The following is a 24,734-nucleotide window of genomic DNA, read 5'->3' on the forward strand; positions in this document are numbered from 1 at the left end:
TCACTGTATCCCCTGGTTCTTCACATTGACCATGAAACACAGAAATTACATCGGGATTGAATACAAAACGGACAGTGACGACTTATGTACAAAAAGAGTGAATCTTCTAAGAGTTTGTTGTTTGAACAGCTGCTGGGAGACCAGTATTAGATTATGCTATACCAGTACACGTTGACTGTATCCCTTGGACCTTCACATTGACCATGAAACACAGAAATTGCATCGGGATTGAATACATAAGGTACAACGCCGACTTAAGTACAAGAAGAGCGTATCTTCTAAGAGTTAGTGCTTAGAGCGGCTCCAGGGAGACCAGTATTAGATTCCGCTGGACCAGTGCAGGTTAACTGTATCCCTTGGACCTTCAGATTGACCATGAAACACAGAATTTGCATCGGGATTGAATACAAAAGGGACAATGCCGACTTAAGTACTAGAAGAGTGAATGATCTAAGCGTTTGTGCTTTGAGCGGCACCTGGGAGACCAGTATTAGATGCCGAAGCACCGGTGCAGGTTTACTGGATCCCTTGGACCTTCACATTGACCATGAAACGCAGAAATTGCATAGGGATTGAATACGAAACGGTCAATGCCAAGTTAAGTACAAGAGGAGTGAATCCTCTAAGACTTTGCGGTTTGAGCGGCTCCTGGGACACCAGTAGTAGACTCCGATGCACCAGTTTTCTGTATCCCTTGGACCTATACATTGACCTTGAAATACAGAAATTTTCATAGGGTTTGAATACAAAAGGGACAATGCCGACTTAAGTACAAGAAGAGTGAATCTTCTGAGAGTTTGTGGTTTGAGCGTCTCATGGGAGTCCAGTATTAGATTCCGATGGACCACTGCAGGTTAACTGTATCCCCTGGACCTTCACATTGACCATGAAACATAGAAATTGCTTTGGGATTGAATACAAAAGGGACAATGCCGACTTAAGTACAAGAAGAGTAAATCTTCTAAGAGTTTGTGTTTTGAGCGGCTCCTGGGAGACCAGTTTTAGATTCCGATGCACCAGTGCAGGTTTACTGTATCCCCTGAACCTTCACATTGACCATGAAACGCAGAACTTACATCGGGATTGAATACAAAACGGACAGTGACGACTTAAGTACAAAAAGAGTGAATCTTCTAAGAGTTCGTGCTTTGAGCGTCTCCAGGGATACCAGTATTAGAAACCGATGGACCAGTGCAGGTTTACTGTAACCCTAGGACCTTCGCATTGACCATGAGACACAGATATCGCATCGGGATTGAATACAAGAGGCACAATGTCGACGTAAGTGCAAGAAGATAGAATCTTCTAAGATTTTCTGCTTTGAGCGGCACCTGAGAGACTAGTATTAGATTCCGATGCACCAGTGAAGGTTTACTGTATCCCTTGGACCTTCACATTGATCATGAAACACAGAAATTACATGGGGATTGAATACAAAAGGGACAGCGACGACTTAAGTACAAAAAGAGCGAATCTTCTAAGAATTTGTGGTTTGAGCGGCTCCTGGGAGACCAGTATTAGATTTCTCATACACCTCTGCATGTTTACTGTCTCCCTTGGACCTTCACATTGACCATGAAACACAGAAATTGCATCGGGATGGAATACAAAAGTGAAAATGCCGACTTAAGTACAAGAAGAGTGTATCTTCGAAGAGCTTCAGTTTGAGCGGCTCCTGATACACCAATGTTAGATTCCGATGCACCAGTGCAGGTTTACTGTATGCCTTGGACCTTCACATTGACCATGAAACACAGAAATTGCTTCGGGATTGAATGCAAAACGTACAATGCCGACTTGAGTAAAGAAGAGTGTATGTTCTAAGAGCTTGCGGTTTGAGCGGCTCCTGGGACACCAGTATTAGATTTCGATGCACCAGTGCAGGTTTACTGTATCCCTTGGACTTTCACATTGACCATGAAACACAGAAATTGCATCGCGATTGAATACAGATGGGACAATGAACGACTTAAGTACAAGAAGAGTGAATCATCTAAGGGTTTGTGGTTTGAGCGGCTCCTGGAAGACCAGTATTAGATTCCGATGCGCCAGTGCAGGTTTACTGTATCCCTTGGACCTTCACATTGTCCATGAAACACAGAAATTGCATCGGCATTGAATGCAAAAGGGACAACCCCGACTTAAGTACAAGAAGAGTGAATCTTCTAAGAGTTTGTGCTTTGAGCGGCTCCTGGGAGACCTGAATTAGATTTTGATGCACCAGTGCAGGTTTACTGTATCCCCAGGACCTTCACATTGACCATGAATTACAGAAAATGCATCGGTATTGAATACAAAAGGGACAATGCAGAATTAAGTACAGGTTGAGTAAATCTTCTAAGAGTTCGAGGTTTGAGCGGCTCCTGGGAGACCAGTATTAGATACCGATGCACCAGTGCAGGTTTACTGTATCCCCTGGACCTTCACATTGACCATGAAACACAGATATAGCATCGGGATGGAATACAAAAGGTACAATGGCGACTTTAGTGCAAGAAGCGTGAATCTTCTAAGACTTTGTGTTTAGAGCCAGTCCTGGGAGATCAGAATTAGATTCCGATGCACCAACGCAGGTTTACTGTATCCCTTGGACCTTCACATTTGCCATGAAACATAGAATTTGCATCGGGATTGAATACAAAAGGGACAATCCCGACTTAAGTACAAGAAGAGTGAATCGTCTAAGAGATTGTGCTTTTGAGCGGCTCCAGGAAGACCAGTATTAGATTCCGATGCACCAGTGCAGGTGTACTGTATCCCTTGGACCTTCACATAGATCATTAAATACAAAAACTACATCGGGGTTGAGTACAAAAAAGACAATACCGACTTAGATACAAGAAGAGTGAATCTTCTAAGAGTTTGTGGTTTGAGCGGATCCGGGCAGACCAGTATTAGTTTCCGATGCAGCAGTGCAGGTTTACTGTATACCTAGGACCTTCACATTGACCATGAAACACAGAAATCGCATCGGGATTGAATACAAGAGGCACAAAATCAACTTAAGTACAAGAAGATAGAATCTTCTAAGATTTTCAGCTTTGAGCAGCTCCTGGGAGACCAGTATTAGATTCCAATGCACCAGTGCAAGTTTACCGTATCAATTGGGCCTTCACATTGACCATGAAACACAGAAATTACATGGGGATTGAAAACAATAGGGACAGTGACGACCTAAGTACAAAATGGGTGAATCTTCTAAGAGTTTGTGTTTTGAGCGGCTCCTGGGAGACCAGTACTTTATTCCGACACACCAGTGCAGGTTTACTGTATCACTTGGATCTTCACATTGACCATGAAACACCGAAATTGCATCGGGGTTGAATACAAAAGGGACAATGCCGACTTAAGTATAAGAAGAGTGTATCATCTAAGAGTTTGTGGTTCGATTGGCTCCTGGGAGGCCAGTATTTGATTCTGCTGCACCAGTGCAGGTTTACCGTATCCCTTGGACCTTCACATTGACCATGAATCACAGAAATGGCATCGGCATTGAATGCAAAAGGGACAATGCCGACTTAAGTACAAAAAGAGTGAATCTTCTAAGAGTTTGTGGTTTGAGCGGCTCCTGGGAGACCAGTATTAGATTCCAATGCACCAGTGCTGGTTTACTGTATCACTTGGACTTTCACATTGACCATGAAACCTAGAAATCGCATCGAGATTGAATACAAAAGGGACAATGCCGACCTAAGTATAAGAAGAGTGAATCTTCTAAGGGTTTGTGGTTCGATCGGCTCCTGAGAGGCCAGTATTAGATTCCGATGCACTAGTGCAGCTTTACTGTATCCCTTGGATCTTCACACTGACCATGAAACACAGAAATTGCATCGGAATTGAGTACAAAGTTGACAATGCCGACTTAAGTACAAGAAGAGTGAATCTCTTAAGAATTTGTGATTAGAGCGGCTCCTGGGAGACCAGTATTAGATTCCGATGCACCAGTGCAGGTTTACTGTTTCCCATGGACCTTCACATTGACCATGAAACACCGAAATCGCATCGGTATTGAATACAAAAGGGACAATGCCGACTTAGTATAAGAAGAGTGAATCTTCTAAGAGTTTGTGGTTTGAGTGGTTCCTGGGAGGCCAGTATTAGATTCTGCTGCACCAGTGCAGGTTTACCGTATCCCTTGGACCTTCACATTGACCATGAATCACAGAAATTGGATCGGCATTGAATGCAAAAGGGACAATGCCGACTTAAGTACAAGAAGAGTGAATCTTCTAAGAGTTTGTGGTTTGAGCGGCTCCTGGGACACCAGTATTAGATTCCGATGCACCAGTGCAGGTTTACTGTATCACTTGGACTTTCACATTGACCATGAAACACCGAAATTGCATCGGGATTGAACAGAAAAGGGACAATGCCGACTTAAGTACAAGAAGACTGAATCTCTTAAGAGTTTGTGATTAGAGCGGCTTCTGGGAGACCAGTATTAGATTCTGATTCACCAGTGCGGGTTTACTGTATCCCATGAACCTTCCCATTGACCATGAAACAAAGAAATTGCAACGGGATAGAATACAAAAGGCACAATGCCGACTTAAGTACGAGAAGAGTGAATCTTCTAAGAGTTCGTGCTGTGAGCGGCTTCTGGGAGACCAGTATTAGATTCCGATGCACCAGTGCAGGTTTACTGTAACCCTTGGACCTTCACATTGCGCATGAAACACAGAAATTACATCGGAATTGAATACAAAAGGGACAATACCAACTTAAGTGCAAGAAGAGTGAATCTTCCAAGAGCTTGTGGTTTGAGCGGCTCCTGGGAGACCAGTATTAGATTCCGATGCACCAGTGCTGATTTACTGTAGCGCTTGGACCTTCACATTGACCATGAAACACAGAAATTGCATCGGCATTGAATACAAATGGGACAATGCCGATTTAAGTACAAGAAGAGTGAATTTTCTAAAAGTTTGTGGTTTGGGCAGCTCGTCGGAGTCCAGTATTAGATTCCGATGCACCAGTGCAGGTTTACTGTATCATTTGGAATTTCACATTGACCATGAAACACAGAAAATGCCCCGGCAATGAATACAAAAGGGACATTCCCGACTTAAGTACAACAAGAATGAATCTTCTAAGAGTTTGTGCTTAGAGCGGCTCCTGAGAGACTTGAATTAGATTCCGATGCATTACAGCAGGTTTACTGTATCCCTTGGACATTCACACTGACCATGAAACACGGAAATCGCAACGGGATAGAACACAAAAAGCACATTGCCGACTTAAGCACAAGAAGAGTGAATCTTCTAAGAGTTCGTGCTTAGAGCGGCTCCTGGGATATCAGTATTTGATTCCAATGCACCAGTGCAGGTTTACTGTATCCCTTTGAACATCACATTGACAATTAAACCAAAAACTACATTGGTCGAATGCAAAAGGGACAATGCCGACTTAAATACAAGAAGAGTGAATCTTCTAACAGTATGTGATTTTATCGGCTCCTGGGTGACCAGTGTTAGTTTTCGATGGACCAGTGCAGGTTTACTGTATCCCTAGGATTTTCGCATTGACTGTGAAACACAGAAATCGCATCGGGATTGAATACAAGATTCACAATGTCGAATTAGGTGCAAAAAGATAGAATCTTCTAAGATTTTCTGCTTTGAGCGGCACCTGGGAGACGAGTATTAGATACCGATGCACCAGTGCAGGTTTACTGTATCCCTTGGACTTTCACATTGACCATGAAACACAAAAATCGCATCGGGATTCATTTCAAAAGTACAATACCGATTTTAGTACAAGAAGAGTGTATCTTCTGCTTAGGGCGGCTCCAGGGAGACCAGTATTAGATTCCGATGCACCAGTGCAGGTTTACTGTATCCCTTGGACCTTCACATTGACCATGAAACACAGAAATTGCATCGGGATTGAATACAAAGGGTTCCATGCCGACTTACGTACAAGAAACGCGAATCTTCTAATAGTTTGAGTTTAGAGCCGGTCCTCGGAGATCAGAATTATATTCCGATGCTTCAATGCAGGTTTACTGTATCCCTTGAACCTTCACATTGACCATGAAACATAGAATTTGCATCGGGATTAAATATATAAAAGGGACTATGCCGACATAAGTACAAGAGGAGCGAATCGTCTAAGTGCTTGTGCTTTGAGCGGCTCCTGGGAGACCAGTATTAGATTCCGATGCACCAGTGCAGGTGTACTGTATCCCTTGGACCTTCACATTGACCATTAAACAGAAAAACTACATCGGGGTTGAATACAAAAGGAACAATGCCGACTTAAGTACAAGAAGAGAGTATCATCTAAGAGTTTGTGGTTTGATCGGCTCCTGGGGGACCAGTATTAGATTCCGATGCAACAGTGCAGGTTTACTGTATACCTAGGACCTTCACATTGAGCATGAAACACAGAAATCGCATCGGGATTGAATACAAGAGGTACAATGTCGATTTAAGTGCCAGAAGATACAATCTTCTAAGATTTTCTGCTTTGAGCGGCACCTGCGAGACCAGTATTAAATTCCGATGCACCAGTGCAGGTTCACTGTATCCCTTGGACCTTCACATTGACCATGAAGAATAGAATTTGTATGGGGATTGAATACAAAAGTGACAATGCCGACTTAAGTACAAGAAGATTGAATCTTCTAAGAGTTGGTGGTTTGAGCGGCTCCTGGGACACCAGTATTAGATTCCGATGCAAAAGTGCAGGTTTACTGTATCCTTTGGACTTTCACATTGACCATGAAACACAGAAATTGCATTGCGATTGAATACAGATGGGACAATGAACGACTTAAGAACAAAAAGAGTGAATCATCTAAGAGTCTGTGGTTTGAGCGGCTCCTGGAAGACCAGTATTAGATTCCTATGCACCAGTGCATGTTTACTGTATCCCTTGGACCTTCAAATTGACCAAGAAAAATAGAATTTGTATGGGGATTGAATGCAAAAGAGACAATGCCGACTTAAGTACAAGAAGAGTTTATCTTCTAAGAGCTTGCGGGTTGAGTGGCTCCTGGGACACCAGTATTAGATTCCGATGCACCAGTGCAGGTTTACTGTATCCCATGGACTTTCACATTGACCATGAAACACAGAAATTGTATCGCGCTTGATTACAGATGGGGCATTGAACGACTTAAGTACAAGACGAGTGAATCATCCAAGAGTTTGTGGTTTGAGCGGCTCCTGGAAGACCAGTATTAGATTCCGATGCGCCAGTGCAGGTTTACTGTATCCCTTGGACCTTCACCTTGTCCATGAAACACAGAAATTGCATCGGCATTGAATAGAAAAGGGGCAATGCCCGCTTAAGTACAAGAAGTGTCAATCTTCTAAGAGTTTGTGGTTTGAGCGGCTCCTGGAAGACCAGTATTAGATTCCGATACTCCAGTGCAGGTATACTGTATCCCTTGGACCTTCACATTGACCATGAAACACAGAAATCGCATTGGGATTGAATACAAGAGGCACAATGTCGACTTAAGTACAAGAAGATAGAATCTTCTAAGATTTTCAGGTTTGAGCGGCTCCTGGGAGACCAGTATTAAATTCCGATGCTCCAGTGCAGGTTTACTGTATCATTTGGAATTTCACATTGACCATGAAACAGAGAAATTGCATCGGGATTGAATACAAAAGTACAATGCCGACTTAAGTACAAGAAGCGCGAATCGTCTAAGAGCTTGTGCTTTGAGCGGCTCCTGGGAGACCACTATTAGATTCCGATGCACCAGTGCAGGTGTACTGTATCCCTTGGACCTTCACATGACCATTAAACACAAAAACTACATCGCGGTTGAATACAAAAGAGACAATGCCGACTGAGGTGCAAGAAGAGTGAATCTTCTAAGAGATTGTGGTTTTAGCGGCTCCTGGGAGACCAGTATTAGATTCCGATGCAGCAGTGCAGGTTTTCTGTATGCCTTGGACCTTCACATTGTCGATGAAACACATAAATTGCTTCAGGATTGAATACAAAAGGGACAATGCCGACTTAAGTACAAGAAGAGAGTATCTTGTAAGAGTTTGTGGTTTGATCGGCTCCTGGGGGACCAGTATTAGTTTCCGATGCACCAGTGCAGGTTTACTGTATACCTAGGACCTTCCCATTGACCATGAAACACAGAAATCGCATCGGGATTGAATAGAAGAGGTACAATGTCGACTTAAGTGCAAGAAGATAGAATTTTCTAAGGTTTTCCGCTTTGAGCGGCACCTGGGAGACCAGTATTAAATTCCGATGCACCAGTGCAGGTTTACTGTATCCCTTGGACCTTCACATTGGCATGAAAAATAGAATTTGTATGGGGATTGAATACAAAAGTGACAATGCCGACTTAAGTACAAGAAGAGTGAATCTTCTAAAAGTTTGTTGTTTGAGCGGCTCCTGGGAGACCAGTATTAGATTCCGCAGCACCTGTACAGGTATACTGTATCTCTTGGACCTTCCCATTGACCATGAAAAACAGAAATTGTTTCGGGAATGACTACAAAAGGGACACTGCCGATTTAAGTACAAGAAGAGTGAATGTTCTTAGAGTTTTTGATTTGAGCGGCTCATGGGAGACCAGTATTAGATTCCGATTGACCAGTCCGGGTTTACTGTATCCCTTGGATTTTCACATTGACCATGAAACACAGAAATTGCATCGGCATTGAATACAAAAGGGGCAACCCCGACTTAAGTAGAAGAAGAGTGAATCTTCTAAGAGTTTGTGCTTTAGCGGCTCCTGGGAGACCAGTATTAGATTCCGATGCAGCAGTGGAGGTTCACTGTATGCCTTGGACCTTCAGATTGACCATGAAACACAGAAATTGCTTCGGGATTGAATGCAAAAGAGACAATGCCGACTTAAGTAAAAGAAGAGTTTATCTTCTAAGAGCTTGCGGTTTGAGCGGCTCCTGGGACACCAGTATTAGATTCCGATGCACCAGTGCAGGTTTACAGTATCCCTTGGACTTTCACATTGACCATGAAACACAGAAATTGCATCTCGATTGAATACAGATGGGACAATAAACGACCTAAGTACAAGAAGAGTGAATCATCTAAGAGTTTGTGGTTTGAGCGGCTCCTGAAAGACCAGTATTAGATTCCGATGCACCAGTGCAGGTTTACTGTATCCGTTGGACCTTCACATTGTCCATGAAACACAGAAATTGCATCGGCATTGAATACAAAAGGGACAATGCCGACTTAAGTACAAGAAGAGTGAATCTTCTAAGAGTTTGTGGTTTGGGCAGCTCGTCGGAGTCCAGTATTAGATTCCGATGCACCAGTGCAGGTTTACTGTATCACTTGGAGCTTCACATTGACCATGAAACACAAAATTCGCATCGGGATTGAATACAAAAGGGACAATGCCGACTTCAGTATAAGAGGAGTGAATCTTCTAAGAGTTTGTGGTTCGAGTGGCTCCTCGGAGGCCAGAATTTGATTCCGATGCACCAGTGCAGGTTAGCTGTATACGTTGGACCTTCACATTGACCACGAATCACAGAAATTGCATCGGCATTGAATGCAAAAGGGACAATGCCGACTTAAGTGCAAGAAGAGTGAATCTCTAAGAGTTTGTGGTTTCGGCGGCTCGTGGGAGACCAGTATTAGATTCCGATGCACCAGTCCAGGTTTACCGTATCCCTTGCACCTTCCCAGTTACCATGAAACACAGAAATTGCATCGGGATTGAATACAAAAGCTACAATGCCGACTTAAGTACAAGAAGAGTGAATCTTCTAAGAGTTTGTTGTTTGAACGACTCCTGGGAGACCAGTATTACATTCCGATGCACCAGTGCAGGTTTACTGTATCCCTTGGACGTTCACATTGACCATGAAACGCAGAAATTGCATCGGGATTGAATACAAAAGATACAATGCCGACTTAAGTAGAAGAGAAATGTATCTTCTAAGATTTTGTGGTTTAAGCGGCTCCTGGGAGACCAGTCTTAGATTCCCATGCACCAGAGCAGCTTTACTGTATTCCTTGGACCTTCACAGTGACCATTAAACACAGAAATTGCATCGAGATTGGATACAAAGGGGCAATGCCGACTTAAGTAAAAAAAAAAAAAAAGAGTAAATCTTCTAAGAGTTTGTGGTTTGAGCGGCTCCTGGGAGTCCAGTATTAGATTCCGATGCACCAGAGCAGGCTTTCTGTATCCCTTGGACCTTCACATTACCCATGATACACAGAAATTGCATCGGCATGGAATACAAAAGGGACAATGCCGACTTAAGTACAAGAAGAGTGATTCTTCTAAGAGTTTGTGGTTTGAGCGGCTCCTCGGAAACCAGTATTAGATTCCGATGCACCAGAGCAGGTTCACTGTATGCCTTGGCACTTTACATTGACCAAGAAACACAGTAATTGCATGGAGATTGAGTACAAAAGCGACAATGCCGACTTAAGTACAAAAAGAGTGAATCATCTAAGATTTCGTGGATTGAGCGGCTCCTGGGAGACCTGTATTAGATTCCGATGCACCAGTGCAGGTTGACTGTTTCCCTTAAACCTTCACGTTGACCATGAAACACAGAAGTTGCATCGGCACTGATTACAAAACTGAAAATGCCAACTTAACTACAAGAAGATTGAATCTTCTAAGAGTTTGTGATTTGGAAGCTCCTCGGAGACCAGCATTAGATTCCGATGCACCAGTGTAGGTTTACTGTATCCGTTGGCCCTTCACATTGGCCATGAACAGTGAAATCGCATCGGGATTGAATACACATGGGAATATGCCGACTTCAGTATAATAACAGTGAATCTTCTAAGAGGTTGTGGTTTGAGCGGCTCCCGGGAGACCAGTATTAGATTCCGATACACTGGTGCAGCTTTACTATATCCCTTGGATCTTCACATTGACCATGAAACACAGAAATTGCATCGGGATTGAATACAAAGGGGACAATGCCGACTTAAGTACTAGAAGAGTGAAACTTCTAAGAGTTTGTACTTTGAGCGGCACCTGGGAGACCTGTATAGGATTCCGATGCACCAGCGCAGGTTTACTGTATCCCTTGGACCTTCACGTTGAGCATGAAACAGCGAAATTGCAACGGGATAGAATACAAAAGGCACAATGCCGACTTAAGTACAAGAAGGGTGAATCTTCTAAGAGTTCGTGCTTTGAGCGGCTTCTGGGAGACCAGTATGAGATTCCGATGCACCAGTGGAGGTTTACAGAATACATTGGACCTTCAAATTCACCATGAGATACAGAAATTGCATCGGGATTGAATACAAAAGGGACGATGCCGACTGAAGTACAAGAAGAGTGAATATTCTAAGAGTTTGTGCTTTGAGTGGCTCCTGAAAGGCGAGTATTAGATTCCGATGCACCTGTGCATTTATACTGTATCCCTTGGACCTTCACATTGGCCATGAAACACAGAAATTGCATCGGGATTGAATACAAAAGCGACAATACCGACTTAAGTACAAGAAGAGTGAATCTTCTAAGATTTTGTGGTTTGAGAAGCTCCTCGGAGACTAGTATTAGATTCCGATGCACCAATGCAGGTTTACTGTATCCCTTGGACGTTCACATTGACCATGAACCACAGAAATTGCATCGGCATGGAATACAAAATGGACAATGCCGACTTAAGTACAAGAAGAGTGAATCTTCCAAGAGATCGTGCTTTGAGCGGCTTCTAGGAGACCAGAATTCGATTCCGATGCACCAGTGCAGGTGTATGGAATACCGTGGACCTTCACATTGAGCATGAGACACAGAAATTGCATCGGGATTGAAAACAAAAGGGACAATGCCGACTTAAGTACAAGAAGAGTGAATCTTCTTAGAGTTTATGCTTCGAGTGGCTCCAGGGAGGCGAGTATTAGATTGCGATGCACCAGTGCAGGTTTACAGTATCCCTTGGACCTTCACATTGACCATGAAACACAGAAATTGCATCGGTATTGAATGCAAAAGCGAAAATGCCGACGTAAGTACAAGAAGAGTGAATCTTGCAAGAATTTGTGGTTTGAGCGGCTCCTGGGAGACCTGTACTGGACTCAGATGCACTAGTGCAGGTCTACCGTATCCCTTGGACATTCCCATTGACCATGAAACATAGAAATTGCATCGGGATTGAATACAAAAGGGCCAATGCCGACTTAAGTACAAGATGAGTGAATCTCATATGAGTTTGTGGTTTGAGCGAGTCCTGGGAGACCAGTTTTAGATTCTGATGCACCAGTGCAGGTTAACTGTATCCCTTGGACCTTCACATTGACCATGAAACACAGAAAATGCATCGGGATGAATACAATAGGGTCAATGCAGACTTAAGTACAAGTAGACTGAATCTTCTAAGAGTTGTGGTTTGAGCAGCTCCTGGGAGACCAGTATTAGATTCCGATGCACCAGTGCAGGTTTGCAGAATACCTTGGACCTGCACATTGACCATGAGATACAGAAATTGCATCGGGATTGAATACAAAAGGGACATTGCCGACTTAAGTACAAGAAAAGTGAATCTTCTAAGAGTTTGAGCTATGAGTGGCACCTGGGAGGCGAGTATTAGATTCCTATGCACCAGTGCATGTTTACTGTATCCCTTGGACCTTCACATAGACCATGAAACACAGAAATTGCATCGGCATTGTATACAATAGGGACAATGCCGTCTTAAGTACAAGAAGAGTGAATCTTGCAAGAACCTGTGCTTTGAGCGGCTCCTGGGAGACCTGTAGTAGATTCCGATGCACCAGAGCAGTTTTACTGTATCACTTGGACCTTCACGTTGACCATGAAACATAGAAATTGTATCGAGATTGAATACAAAAGGGACAATGCCGACTTAAGTACAAGAAGAGTGAATCTTCTAAATGTTTGTGGTTTGAGCGGCTCCTGGGAGACTAGTATTAGATTCCGATGCACCAGTGCAGGTTTACTGTATCCGTTGAGCCCTCACATTGACCATGAAACAGAGAAATTGCATCGGCATTGAATACAAAGGGGACAATGCCGACTGAAGTACAAGAAGAGTGAATCTTCTAAGAGTTTGTGGTTTGAGCGGCTCCTGGGAGACCAGCATTAGATTCCGATGCACCAGTGCAGGATTACTGTATCCCTAGGACCTTCACATTGACCATGAAATACAGAAATTGCATCAAGATTGAATACAAAAGGGACAACGCCGACATAAGTACAAGAAGAGTGAATCTTCTAGGAGTTTGTGAATTGAGCGGCTCCTGGGAGACCAGTATTAGATTCCGATGCACCAGTGCAGGATTACTGTATCCCTTGGACCTTTCCATTCACCATGAAACACAGAAATTGCATCGGCATTGAATGCAAAAGGGACAATTCCGACTTAAGTACAAGAAGAGGGAATCTTCTAAGAGATAGTGGTTTGGGCGGCTCCTTCGAGACCAGTATTAGATTCTGATGCACCAGTCAAGGTTTACTGTATGCCTTCGACTTTCCCATTGATCATTAAACACAGATATTGCTTCGGGATTCAATTAAAAGGGGACAATGCCGACTTTAGTACAAGAAGAGTGAATCTGCTACGAGTTTGTGGATTGAGCGGCTCCTCTTAGACCAGTATTAGCTTCCGATGCACCAGTGCAAGTTTACAATATCCCTTGGAACTTCACATTGACCATGAAACACAGAAATCGCAACGGGATAGAATACAAAATTCACATTGGCAACTTAAGTACATGAAGAGTGAACCTTCTAAGAGTTGGTGCTTTGAGCGGCTCCTGGGAGACCAGTATTAGATTCCGATGCACCAGTGCAGGATTACTGTATCCCTTGGACCTTCACAATCACCATCAAACACAGAAATTTCATCGGGACTGAATACAAAAGGGACAATGCCGGTTAAGTACAAGGAGAATGAATCGTCTAGGAGTTTGTGGTTTGAGCTGCTCCTCGGAGACCAGTATTAGATTCCGATGCGCACGTGCTGGTTAACTGTATCCCTTGGACCTTCACATTGACCATGTTACACAGAAATTGTATCGGTATTGAATGCAAAAGGGACAATGCCGACTTCAGTACGAGGAGAGTGAAGCTTCTAAGAGTTTGTGTTTTGAGTGGCTCCTGGGAGGGCAGTAATAGATTCCGATGCACCAGTGCAGGTTTACTGTATCCCTTGGCCCTTAACATTGACCATGAAACGCAGAAATTGCATTGGGATTGAATACATATGGACAATGCCGACTTAAGTACAAGAAGAGTTAATCTTCTAAGAGTTTGTGCTTTGGGCGGCTCTAGGGAGACCAGTATTAGATGCCGAAGCACCGATGCAGGTTTACTGGATCCCTTGGACCTTCACATTGACCATGAAACACAGAAATTTCATCGGGATTGAATACAAAAGGGACAATTCCGACTTAAGCACAAGAAGAGGGAATCTTCTAAGAGATAGTGGTTTGGGCGGCTCCTTCGAGACCAGTATTAGATTCTGATGCACCAGTCAAGGTTTACTGTATGCCTTCGACTTTCCCATTGATCATTAAACACAGATATTGCTTCGGGATTCAATTAAAAGGGGACAATGCCGACTTAAGTACAAGAAGAGTGTATCTGCTACGAGTTTGTGGATTGAGCGGCTCCTCTTAGACCAGTATTAGCTTCCGATGCACCAGTGCAAGTTTACAATATCCCTTGGAACTTCACATTGACCATGAAACACAGAAATCGCAACGGGATGGAATACAAAATTCACATTGGCAACTTAAGTACATGAAGAGTGAACCTTCTAAGAGTTGGTGCTTTGAGCGGCTCCTGGGAGACCAGTATTAGATTCCGATGCACCAGTGCAGGATTACTGTATCCCTTGGACCTTCACAATCACCATCAAACACAGAAATTTCATCGGGACTGAATACAAAAGGGACAATGCCGGTTAAGTACAAGGAGAATAAATCGTCTAGGAGTTTGTGGTTTGAGCTGCTCCTCGGAGACCAGTATTAGATTCCGATGCGCACGTGAAGGTTAACTGTATCCCTTGGACCTTCACATTGACCATGTTACACAGAAATTGTATCGGGATTGAATGCAAAAGGGACAATGCCGACTTCAGTACGAGGAGAGTGAAGCTTCTAAGAGTTTGTGTTTTGAGTGGCTCCTGGGAGGGCAGTAATAGATTCCGATGCACCAGTGCAGGTTTACTGTATCCCTTGGCCCTTAACATTGACCATGAAACGCAGAAATTGCATCGGGATTGAATACATATGGACAATGCCGACATAAGTACAAGAAGAGTTAATCTTCTAAGAGTTTGTGCTTTGGGCGGCTCTAGGGAGACCAGTATTAGATGCCGAAGCACCGATGCAGGTTTACTGGATCCCTTGGACCTTCACATTGACCATGAAACACAGAAATTTCATCGGGATTGAATACAAAAGGGACAATGCCGACTTAAGTACGAGAAGAGTGAATCTTCTAAGTGTTTGTGGCATGAGCGGCTCCTGGGACACCAGTATTAGATTCCGATGCACCAGTGCAGGTTTACTGTATCCCTTGGACCTTCACATTGACCATGAAACACAGAAAAAGCATAGGGATTGAATTCATAAGGGACAATGCCGACTTAAGTACAAGAAGAGTGAATCTAATAAGAGTATGTGCTTTGGGCGGCTCCTGGGAGACCAGTATTAGATTCCGATGCACCAGTGCAAGTTTAATATATCCCTAGGAACTTCACATTGACCATGAAACACAGAAATTGCTTCGGCATTGAATACAAAAGTTACAATGCTGACTTAAATACAAGAAGAATGAATCTTCTAAGAGTTTGTGATTTGAGCGGCTCCTGGGACACCAGAATTCGATTCTGATGCACCAGTGCAGGTGTATGGAATACCGTGGACCTTCACATTGACCATGAGACACAGAAATTGCATCGGGATTGAAAACAAAAGGGACAATGCCGACTTAAGTACAAGAAGAGTGAATCTTCTTAGAGTTTATGCTTCGAGTGGCTCCAGGGAGGCGAGTATTAGATTGCGATGCACCAGTGCAGGTTTACAGTATCCCTTGGACCTTCACATTGACCATGAAACACAGAAATTGCATCGGTATTGAATGCAAAAGCGAAAATGTCGACTTAAGTACAAGAAAAGTGAATCTTGCAAGAATTTGTGGTTTGAGCGGCTCCTGGGAGACCTGTACCGGATTCCGATGCACTAGTGCAGGTCTACCGTATCCCTTGGACATTCCCATTGACCATGAAACATAGAAATTGCATCGGGATGGAATACAAAAGGGCCAATGCCGACTTAAGTACAAGATGAGTGAATCTCCTATGCGTTTGTGGTTTGAGCGAGTCCTGGGAGACCAGTTTTAGATTCTGATGCACCAGTGCAGGTTAACTGTATCCCTTGGACCTTCACATTGACCATGAAACACAGAAAATGCATCGGGATGAATACAATAGGGACAATGCAGACTTAAGTACAAGTAGACTGAATCTTCTAAGAGTTGTGGTTTGAGCAGCTCCTGGGAGACCAGTATTAGATTCCGATGCACCAGTGCAGGTTTGCAGAATACCTTGGACCTGCACATTGACCATGAGATACAGAAATTGCATCGGGGTTGAATACAAAAGGGACATTGCCGGCTTAAGTACAAGAAAAGTGAATCTTCTAAGAGTTTGAGCTATGAGTGGCACCTGGGAGGCGAGTATTAGATACCTATGCACCAGTGCATGTTTACTGTATCCCTTGGACCTTCACATAGACCATGAAACACAGAAATTGCATCGGCATTGTATACAATACGGACAATGCCGACTTAAGTACAAGAAGAGTGAATCTTGCAAGAATTTGTGCTTTGAGCGGCTCCTGGGAGACTTGTACTAGATTCCGATGCCCCAGTGCAGGGTTGCTGTATCCGTTGGACGTACACATTGACCATGAACCACAGAAATTGCATCGGGATTGAATATAAAAGGGACAATGACGACTAAAATAGAAGAAAAGTGAAATTTCTAAGACTTGGTGGTTTGAGCGGCTCCTGGGAGACCAGTATTAGATTCCGATGCACCAGAGCAGTTTTACTGTATCACTTGGACCTTCACGTTGACCATGAAACATAGAAATTGTATCGAGAGTGAATACAAAAGGGACAATGCCGACTTAAGTACAAGAAGAGTGAAACTTCTAAATGTTTGTGGTTTGAGCGGCTCCTGGGAGACTAGTATTTGATTCCGATGCACCAGTGCAGGTTTACTGTATCCGTTGAACCCTCACATTGACCATGAAACAGAGAAATTGCGTCGGCATTGAATACAAAGGGGACAATGCCGACTGAAGTACAAGAAGAGTGAATCTTCTAAGAGTTTGTGGTTTGAGCGGCTCCTGGGAGACCAGCATTAGATTCCGATGCACCAGTGCAGGATTACTGTATCCCTAGGACCTTCACATTGACCATGAAATACAGAAATTGCATCAAGATTGAATCCAAAAGGGACAACGCCAACATAAGTACAAGAAGAGTGAATCTTCTAAGAGTTTGTGCTTTGAGTGGCTCCTGGGAAGCGAGTATTAGATTCCGATGCACCATTGCAGGTTCACTGTGTCCCTTGGACCTTCACATTGACCATGAAACACAGAAATTGCATCGGTATTGAATGCAAAATGGACAATGCCGACTGAAGTACAAGAAGAGTGAATCGTCTAAGAGTTTGTGGTTTGAGCGGCTCCTGGGAGACCAGTATTAGATTCCGATGCACCAGTGTAGGTTTACTGTATCCCTAGGACCTTCACATTGACCATGAAATACAGAAATTGCATCGGCATATAATGCAAAATGGACAATGCCGACTTAAGTACAAGAAGAGTGAACCTTCTAAGATTTTGTGGTCAGAGCCGCTCCTGGGAGACCAGTATTAGATTCCGATGCACCAGTCCAGGGGTACTGTATCCCTAGGACCTTCACAATGACCATGAAACACAGAAATTGCTTCAGCATTGAATTCAAAAGGGACATTGCCGACTTAAGTACAAGAAGAGTGAATCTTCTAAGAGTTTGTGCTTTGAATGGCTCCTGGGAAGCGAGTATTAGATTCCGATGCACCATTGCAGGTTCACTGTGTCCCTTGGACCTTCACATTGACCATGAAACACAGAAATTGCATCGGTATTGAATGCAAAATGGACAATGCCGACTGAAGTACAAGAAGAGTGAATCTTCTAGGAGTTTGTGAATTGAGCGGCTCCTGGGAGACCAGTATTAGATTCCGATACACCAGTGCAGGTTTACTGTATCCCTTTGACCTTCACATTGACCATGAAACACTGAAATTGCATCGGCATTGAATTCAAAAGGGACATTGCCGACTTAAGTACAAGAAGAGGGAATCTTCTAAGAGATAGTGGTTTGGGCGGCTCCTGCGAGACCAGTATTAGATTCTGATGCACCAGTCAAGGTTTACTGTATGCCTTCGACTTTCCCATTGATCATTAAACACAGATATTGCTTCGGGATTCAATTAAAAGTGGACAATGCCGACTTTAGTACAAGAAGAGTGAATCTTCTAAGAGGTTGTGCTTTGAGCGGCTCCTGGGAGACCAGTATTAGATTCCGATGCACCACTGCAGGTTTACTGTATCAGTAGGACCTTCACATTGACCATGAAACACAGAAATTGCATTGAGATGGATTAAAAAAGGATCAATGCCGACTCAAATACAGGAAGAGTGAATCTTCTAAGAATATGAGGTTAGAGCGGCTCCAGGGAGGCCTGTATTAGATTCCGATCCACCAGTGCAGGTTTGCTATATCTTTTGGACCTTCCCATTGACCATGAAACACAGAAATCGCATTGGGATTGAATACATAGGTGACTACGCCGACTTAAGTACAAGAAGAGTATATCTTCTACGAGTTTGTGGATTGAGCGGCTCCTCGGAGACCAGTATTATCTTCCGATGCACCAGTGCAGGTTTAGGACCTTCACATAGACCATGAAACACAGATATCGCAGCGGGATAGAATACAAAAGGCACAATGCCGACTTAAGTACAAGAGAAATGAATCTTCTAAGCGTTCGTGCTTTGAGCGGCTCCTGGGAGACCAGTATTAGATTCCGATGCACCAGTGCAGGATTACTGTATCCCTTGGACCTTCCCATTGACCATGAAACATAGAAATCATTTTTGGATTGAATACAAAGGTGACAATGCCGACATAAGTACAAGAAGAGTGTATCCTCTTAGAGTTTGTGGTTTGAGCGGCTCCTGGAAGACCAGTATTAGATTTCGATGCACCAGTGCAGGTTTACTGTATCCATTGGACCTTCACATTGACCATGAAACACAGATATTGCAATGGGATAGAATACAAAAGGCACAATGCCGACTTAAGTACAACAAGAGTAAATTCTCTAAGAGATTGTGCTTTGAGTGGCTCCTGTGAGACCAGTATTAGATTCTGATGCACCAGTGAAGGTTTACTGTATGCCTTCGACTTTCCCATTGATCATTAAACACAGATATTGCTTCGGGATTCAATTAAAAGGGGACAATGCCGACTTAAGTACAAGTAGAGTGAATCTTCTAAGAGGTTGTGCTTTGAGCGGCTCCTGGGAGAGCAGTATTAGATTCCGATGCAACAGTGCAGGTTTACTGTATCAGTAGGACTTTCACATTGACCATGAAACACAGAAATTGCATTGGGATTGAATAAAAAAGGGGCAATGCCGACTCAAATACAGGAAGAGTGAATCTTCTAAGAATATGAGGTTAGAGCGGCTCCAGGGAGGCCTGTATTAGATTCCGATCCACCAGTGCAGGTTTGCTATATCTTTTGGACCTTCCCATTGACCATGAAACACAGAAATCGCATTGGGATTGAATACATAGGTGACTACGCCGACTTAAGTACAAGAAGAGTATATCTTCTACGAGTTTGTGGATTGAGCGGCTCCTCGGATACCAGTATTATCTTCCGATGCACCAGTGCAGGTTTAGGACCTTCACATAGACCATGAAACACAGATATCGCAGCGGGATAGAATACAAAAGGCACAATGCCGACTTAAGTACAAGAGAAATGAATCTTCTAAGCGTTCGTGCTTTGAGCGGCTCCTGGGAGACCAGTATTAGATTCCGATGCACCAGTGCAGGATTACTGTATCCCTTGGACCTTCACAATCACCATCAAACAGAGAAATTTCATCGGGACTGAATACAAAAGGGACAATGCCAGCTTAAGTACAAGGAGAATAAATCGTCTAGGAGCTTATGGTTTGAGCTGCTCCTCGGAGACCAGTATTAGATTCCGATGCGCCACTGCAGGTTAACTGTATCGCTTGGACCTTCACATTGACCATGATACACAGAAATTGTATCGGGATTGAATACAAAAGGGACAATGCCCACTTTAGTACGAGAAGAGTGAAGCTTCTGAGAGTCTGTGTTTTGAGTGGCTCCTGGGAGGGCAGTAATAGATTCCGATGCACCAGTGCAGGTTTACTGTATCCCTTGGCCCTTAACATTGACCATGAAACACAGAAATTGCATCGGGATTGAATACATATGGACAATGCCGACTTAAGTACAAGAAGAGTTAATCTTCTAAGAGTTTGTGCTTTGGGCGGCTCTAGGGAGACCAGTATTAGATGCCGAAGCACCGGTGCAGGTTTACTAGATCCCTAGGACCTTCACATTGACCATGAAACACAGAAATTTCATCGGGATTGAATACAAAAGGGACAATGCCCACTTAAGTACGAGAAGAGTGAATCTTCTAAGAGTTTGTGGCATGAGCGGCTCCTGGGACACCAGTATTAGATTCCGATGCACCAGTTCAGGTTTACTGTATCCCTTGGACCTTCACATTGACCATGAAACACAGAAAAAGCATCGGGATTGAATTCATAGGGGACAATGCCGACTTAAGTACAAGAAGAATGAATCTAATAAGAGTATGTGCTTTGAGCGGCTCCTGGGAGACCAGTATTAGATTCCGATGCACCAGTGCAGGTTTACTATATCCCTTGGAACTTCACATTGACCATGAAACACAGAAATCGCAACGGGATAGAATACAAAAATCACATTGCCAACTGAAGTACATGAAGAGTGAATCTTCTAAGGGTTCGTGCTTTGAGCGGCTCCTGGGAGACCAGTATTAGATTCCGATACACCAGTGCAGATTTACTGGATCTCTTGGACCTTCACATTAACCATGAAACACAGAAATTGCATCGGCATTGAATGCAAAAGCTACAATGCCGACTTAAGTACAAGAAGAGTGAAACTTCTAAGAGTTTGTGGTTTGACCGGCTCCTGGGAGACCAGTATCAGATTCCGATGCACCAGTGCAGGTTTACTGTATGCCTTGGACTTTCACATTGACCTTGAAACACAGATATCGCAACGGGATAGAATACAAAAGGCACAATGCCGACTTAAGTACAAGAGAAATGAATCTTCTAAAAGTTCGTGCTTAGAGCGGCCCCCGGAAGACCAGTATTAGATTCCGATGCACCAGTGCAGGATTACTGTATCCCTTGGACCTTCACATTCACCATGAAACACAGAAATTGCATTGGTATTGAATGCAAAAGGGACAATGCCGACTTAAGTACAAGAAGAGGGAAACTTCTAAGAGATAGTGGTTTGAGAGGCTCCTGGGAGACCAATATTAGATTCCGATGCGCCAGTGCAGGTTTACTGTATCCCTTGGACCTTCCCATTGACCATTAAACACAAACATTGCATCGAGATTAAATACAAAAGGGGCAATGCCGACTTCAGTACAAGAAGAGTGAATCTTCTAAGAGTTTGTGGTTTGAGCGGCTCCTGAGAGACCGGTATTAGATTCCGATGCACCAGTGCATGTTTACTGTATGCCTTGGACCTTCAAATTGACCATGAAACACAGAAATTGCATCGGGATGGAATACAATAGGGACAATGCCAACATAAGTACTAGAAGAGTGAATCTCCTAGGAGTCTGTGAATTGAGCGCCTCCTGGGAGACCAGTATTAGATTCCGATGCACCAGCGCACCTTTACTGTATCCCATGGACCTTCACATTGACCATGAAACACAGAAATCGGAACGGGATAGAAAACAAAAGGCACAATGCCGTTTTAAGTACAAGAAGTGTTAATCTTCTAAGAGTTCGTGCTTTGAGTGGCTCCTGGGAGACAAGTATTAAATACCGATATACCGGTGCCGGTTCACTGTATCCCTTGGACCTTCGAATTCACAATTAAACATAGAAATTGCATCGGCATTGAATGGAAAGAGGGACAATAACGACTTAAGTACAAGAAGAGTGAATCTTCTAAGAGGTTGTGCTTTGAGCGGCTCCTGGGAGACCAGTATTAGATTCCGATGCACCAGTACAGGTTTACTGTATCAGTAGGACCTTCACATGGACCATGAAACACAGAAATTGCATCGGGATCGAGTAAAAAAGTGGCAATGCCGACTTAGATACAGGAAGAGTGAATCTTCTAAGAATTTATGGTTAGAGCGGCACCTGGGAAGCCAGTATTAGATTCCGATACACCAGTGCACGTTTACTATATCCCTTGGACCTTCCCATTGACCATGAAACACAGAAATCGCATTGGGATTGAATACAAAAGTGACAATGCCGACTTAAGTAGAAGAAGTGTGAATCTTCTAAGAGTTTGTGGTTTGAGCGGCTCCTGGAAGACCAGTATTAGATTTCGATGCACCAGTGCAGGTTTACTGTATCCATTCGACCTTTACATTGACCATGAAACACAGATATCACAAATGGATAGAATACAAAAGGGAGAATGCCGACGTAAGTACAACAAGAGAAAATCTTCAAAGAGATCGTGCTTCGTGCGGCTCCTGTGAGACCAGTATTAGATTCCGATGCGCCACTGCAGGTTTACTGTATCCCTTGGACCTTGCCATTGACGATGAAACACAGATATTGCATCGAGATTGAATACAAAAGGGACTATGCTGTCTTCAGTACAAGAAGAGTGAATCTTCTAAGATTTCGTGCCTTAAGCGAATCCTGGGAGACCAGTATTAGATTCCGATGCACCAGTGCTGGTTTACTGTATCCCTTGGACCTTCACATTGACCATGAAACATAAAATTGCATCGGGATTGAATACAAAAGGGACAATGCTTACTTTAGTACAAGAAGAATGAATCTTCCAAAAGTCTGTGGTTTGAGCGGCTCCAGGGAGAGCAGTATTACATTCCGATGCACCAGTGCTGGCTTACGGTATCCCTTGGACCTTCACATTGACCATGAAATACAAAAATTGCAATGGGATTGAATACAAAACAGTCAATGCCGACTAAAGTACAAGAAGAGTGAATTTTCTAAGAGTTTGTGGTTTGAGCGGCTCCTGGGAGACCAGTATTAGATTCCGATGCACCAGTGCATGTTTACTGTATCCCTTGGACCTTCACATTGACCATGAAACACAGAAATTGCATCGGGATTGAATACAATAGGGACAATGCCAACATAAGTACTAGAAGAGTGAATCTTCTAAGAGTTTGTGAATTGAGCGGCCCCTGGGAGACCAGTATTAGATTCCGATACAGCTGTGCAGGTTTACTGTATCCCTCGGACCTTCACATTGACCATGAAACACAGAAATTGCATCGGCATTGAATGCAAAATGGACAATGGCGACTTAAGTACAAGAAGAGTGAATCTTCTAAGAGTTTGGGATTTGACCGGCTCCTGGGAGACCAGTATTGGATTCCCATGCGCCAGTGCAGGTTTACTGTATCCCTTGGACCTTCACATTGACCATGATACACAGGAATTGCATCGGGATTGAATGCAAAAGGGACAATGCCGACTTAAGTACGAGAAGAGTGAATCTTCTAAGAGTTAGTGTTTGAGTGGGTCCTGGGAAACCAGTATTAGATTCCGATGCACCGGTCCATGTTTACTGTATCCCTTGGACCTTCCCATTGACCATGAAACACAGAAACCTCATCGGGATTTAATACAAAGGGGACAATGACGACTTAAGTACGAGAAGAGTGAATCTTCTAAGATACTGTGGCATGGGCGGCTCCTGGGAGACCAGTATTAGATTCCGATGCACCAGTGCAGTTTTACTTTATCCCTTGGACCTTCACATTGACCATGAAACATAGAAACTGCATCGGCATTGGATACAAAAGGGACAATGCCGACTTAAGTACAAGAAGAGTGAATTTTCTAAAAGCTTGTTTTTTGAGCAGCTCCTTGGAGAACAGTATTAGATTCCGATGCACCAGTGCAGGTTTACTGTATCCCTTGGACCTTCACATTGACGTTGAAACACCGAAATTACATCGGGTTTGAATAAAAAAGAGCAATACCGACTTAAATACAGGAAGAGTGAATTTCTAGGAATTTGAGGTAAGAGCGGCTCCAGGGAGGCCAGTATTAGATTCCGATGCACCAGTGCAGTTTTACTATATCAATTGGACCTTCCCATTGACCATGAAACACAGAAATCGCATTGGGATTGAAATCAAATTGACAATGCCGTCTTAAGTAGAAGTAGAGTGAATCATCTAAGAGTTTGTGGTTTGAGCGGTTCCTGAGAGACCAGTATTAGATTCCGATGCACCAGTGCAGGTTTACTGTATCCCTTGGACCTTCACATTGTCCATGAAACACAGAAATTGCATCGGGACTGAAAACAATAGGGACAATGCCAACATAAGTACAAGAAGAGTGAAACTTCTAACAGTATGTGGTTTGAGCGGCTCCTGGGGGACCAGTATTAGATTCCGATGCACCAGTGCAGGCTTACTGTATCCCTTG

This window comes from Schistocerca piceifrons, chromosome X (genome assembly GCF_021461385.2).
Source record: "Schistocerca piceifrons isolate TAMUIC-IGC-003096 chromosome X, iqSchPice1.1, whole genome shotgun sequence".
In the NCBI taxonomy this organism is placed as follows: domain Eukaryota; kingdom Metazoa; phylum Arthropoda; class Insecta; order Orthoptera; family Acrididae; genus Schistocerca; species Schistocerca piceifrons.